The sequence below is a fragment of the Pinus tabuliformis genome, chromosome 6, assembly GCF_031772625.1.
Source record: "Pinus tabuliformis cultivar Carrire ecotype Pingquan chromosome 6, CPIR1, whole genome shotgun sequence".
In the NCBI taxonomy this organism is placed as follows: domain Eukaryota; kingdom Viridiplantae; phylum Streptophyta; class Pinopsida; order Pinales; family Pinaceae; genus Pinus; species Pinus tabuliformis.
This window is the reverse complement of record NC_142292.1, coordinates 1,878,500,943-1,878,505,204: the sequence shown is the minus strand read 5'-3', so window position 1 is coordinate 1,878,505,204 and position 4,262 is coordinate 1,878,500,943. Positions and strand designations below refer to the sequence as shown.

The 4,262-nt window shown below is 30.9% G+C and overlaps 1 pseudogene; it reads left to right on the top strand.

Moving 5' to 3' along the window:
* Positions 1–2,895: 2,895 nt before the first annotated feature.
* Positions 2,896–3,569, top strand: LOC149266673 (stellacyanin pseudogene; annotated as a pseudogene).
* Positions 3,570–4,262: the final 693 nt, after the last annotated feature.

Here is a 4,262-nt window from a genome sequence, read left to right as displayed (position 1 = left end):
ACTTATTTAATGAAATGTGATCCTATATTATATTAACAAGAAAAAGTTAAAACTTCTTTCTAACATAAAATATGTTGTCCTATATTGTAAAATCATAGAGATCGAAAACCCTAACCTTATTAATTGATATAATAAAAAAATGTGCACCTAAAAGACTAATTCATTTGTCAACTTCATTTAGCCACAACTTTTACATACACATTCTTTTTAAAATACTTATTAAAGTATTACAAAACATAATCCACACTTTAGGATTTTGCTAAGCGCCGCTATCAAAAATTTCAAAATTAACACAAAAAAAGACATAAAAGATACTGAACATTTTTCAATTTAATAACATGAATATATAAAAACAATTTAACAATTTACTATATATAAAATTATTTTAAACTAGTAAAATATATAAATAGTGATCTAAATCTACAAATTCAATAGATTCCAAATACATCTTTATATTTGTAAATATTTACTTTTATTTAAAAAATTAAAATATATATTTAGAAACATTATTCTTACATCAAACTATTTAATAAAATATTAATTATGATGACCATAATAATCATTTATGAACATTTTCCACGTAACTATGTAACGAGGGGAATGATCTCGTTCGTTGAAATATTAATAAAAGTGAAAAGTTATATGTGTGAATTATTATTTTATTTACATGTCATAAGTTTTTAATCTATAATTAAAATATGTAAAAAAAAAAAAATTAACAAGGTATAAAAAGGAAAAAAATAAAAAAAAGGGGAAAAATTAAAATAAGCAGTTATTAAAATTAAACTTAAAAACTAATCACAAGAAAATAATAATAATAATAATTATTAAAAAACAATAAATCAATTAGTTTAAGTAATAAGAGAATTAAAAACTAAAAATATTCTAAATCATGAATGAAAAAAAAACTTATAATTATAATTATGTAAATAATAAAAACTAACAAATATAAAATAAATAAATTAAGGATAATGTAAATAATTAAATATTAAAACTAAATAATTAAGTAATATAATTATATAAATAATAAATAAATAATTATATAACACAAATTAGAGGTCAAAGATATAAACAAAAAATTAAAATAGTAATAATAAAAGAAAAAAGTTATTATAAATAAAATAAAATTATAAGGTAAATAAAATATAGAATAAATAAAAATTATATATATAGGATCAATAATCATACTAATTTAGAATCGAATTATAAATTAAATACATATATAATTATCCAAAAATTCCTCATAGTTTTTTATTTTATTTTATTTAGAATAAATTTCTATATTATTTTATTATTTTTGTTATATACATATTTATTTATTATTTATATAATTATATTAGTTAATTATTTATTTTTAATTAATTATTTATACTTTGGTTTTTAATCTATTTATTTTATATTTTTGACTTCTATCATTTATAATCATAAGCTTTTATTTATTCTAAATCAATCATAATGATGAATCACAAAGGCATGCACATTTTATTCAATTATGTAATAGATTCAAAATACTTTTTTTTAAATATTGCTACTCACAAAAGTCTTTATTCACATATAATTCACTGAAATACATATATATATTAAATTTAATAATTTATATTGGATATAATTTTTTTATGTATATATTTTAAATTTAAAAAATTATATTGGATATAATTTTCTTAAACAATTAAATTTTGATGGAAAGGAAATTAAATTATATTCATTTTCCCAAACAAAAGTTTTTGCAAATTCGTGTTTTGCCACATCGAATCTAGTTGGAAAAAGGCAGAGAGAAAAGCAATCTATATACCGTTTCTTATAAAGGATCAACCTATCACTTTACCTTTGGACAGATTGAGTCCAAATAAAAAAGTAAACCAACCATACTCCCAAGGAATCAAATTAAAACCCCAAACACCATTCACCCATTGACAAAATATAGAATAACATTTACACCATTTACCCATTGACAAAATATAGAAGAGCATTTACACACCATTTACCCATTGACAAAATATAGAATAACATTTACATAAGTTAGATGGGAAGAGGTAAGATGAATACGTGTTCTATAATGATTGTGTAATCAGAAAGATTCAAAGGGAAAATGTTGTTGACTACGCCCTAAGCTACTCGGGTAGCCATTGCAATAGAGAGCAATCACCATTTCTTGGCAACGCATGGGTGGTTGCCATTTGTTGACATTTTCCTTGTAATATTATAAGATAGATAGCACACTAAACTATTCTGGCGAAACCTATAAAGGAACCTCCATAAACTATTCCAGCAAATCAATAACCACAGGAAGACGTATTCAAACCAAAATGCTGACACGTGTTTTTGGTGGTATCCTTTCGCCCTTAAACTTGATTGGGTGGGAAGAAAATTGGAGCTTTCCTCGTGGGAATCATAAGCCAGGAACCTCATGGGTATGTTCCAGAGACTTTGTGGGTGGGCTGTGCGATATCCATTATATTAAAATGCCAACTTTTGACCATTGATATCGTTGCCTTTGGAAGGAAGACTTTAAGCCGGCTACCAAACGCGTCGGGAGTGCTATATATCCAATCTTTTTGATCTGGCTCATATATATCCAATCTTCCCATTCAATAAGTTGATGAAGCAAAAATAGTTCGTTTAGTTCATCGAAAGAGCTATCTGGGAACCAGCAGCGGCTGCACCATCAAAATCGCTTCGATAATTCTTTGCAATATATCGTATGGTCTTTGATCTTTCTTCAATGATATTGCCATGGTCTCTTGTTTAGATATCCCCATCTGTATTGTTCTATAACCTGTTACTTTTGATGGTAGAACGCAGTGACCTTCTGATGTATCTTCTTAGAAATTCTCATGTATGGATTTTTAATTTGTTTGTTCGCATTGCGGATATTGGCAATAATTTTAGCGGGAGATATGGAGCAGCAGAGACTGTGGATTGTAGTTGTGATGGCAATGGCGATGATGGTTTTGCCATTTAATTGTTTGGCTACTGACTACACCGTCGGCGACAGTGCACAGTGGAATCTCGGCGTCAACTATAAGACCTGGGCTTCTGGCAAAACATTTGTTGTAGGCGACAAACTCGGTATGTAAAATCACAAATTATAGCAAGACCCAAAATAAATATTTGATGAAACTGTTGCAACTGAAGATATATATTAACGAGTGATGGTTGAATATATTGCAGTGTTCAAATACACGCCCGGCACGCACACTGTGCTGGTGGTGAACAAGGCAGGGTACGATTCCTGCACCACTAGTAATCCGTTGTCCACACACACCAGTGGAAACGATAGCATTACATTGGACAGCACGGGTGCCAAGTATTACATCTGCGGAATCACAGGTCACTGCTCCGCCGGCATGAAGGTCACTATCACCGTTGGCGCTGCCTCTGCTTCAAAGAACGGAACAACGCCATCCCCCTCGCCCGCCCGTTCTCCATCATCATCCGCCCCTCCCACTACACCAACTGTTCAATCGCCGTCCCCATCATCGGCCGCTCCCACCCCACCAACTGTTGGATCGCCTTCCCCGTCATCGACCGCTTCCACAACGACAACTGTTGGAACGCCTTCCCCATGATCCGCAGCTACGCCGACTGCAGTGCAAACACCATCGTCGTCGACAAACGGGGCGAGCACAGCCTCCCCTTCATACCGCATGGGTGCTGTCCTCCTTGGAGGATCTCTTTTATTCGCCATGGCCTCGCTGTAGGCATACACAGATACCTTCTCACTCCAATATTGAGTGAGTGCCATCGTCAGGATCGTTAGTGCTTTCAGATTGTTTTTTTCTCATCATTTATCTTTTGGGTCACCACTGATCATTGGATGTATTGGATTCATGTCCCTTACGCTAATAAGTAAACCAATATCATGTTAGTGTTTCTTCCCATTTGTAGGAATACTAGTTATTTGTAAGCTGTTATGATTCATAACGCAAAATCTGCATGTAAACTATCATCAAATTTTAAGCACTTAGTATCGTTCGAATATACAGTTGTTTTTATCTACCCAATGCCAATTATATTTACTGCAGCAGAGTACTGCGCTCTCTCTATTCTCTTGGACTCCAACGTAAATGTAAGAACTAATTTAGTGTCAACTAATTAGAGATGGATATTCTCAATGTCCAAATTCAATGTTCAAACACCTTTTATTAATAATGTTGTGTAGAATTTATAGACTTCATAAAACAATTTATTTTATTTGGTTATGATGGTGTTAGTGTATGGAATGATATAATAGAAAACTTAATGAACATAAGTATCCCTTT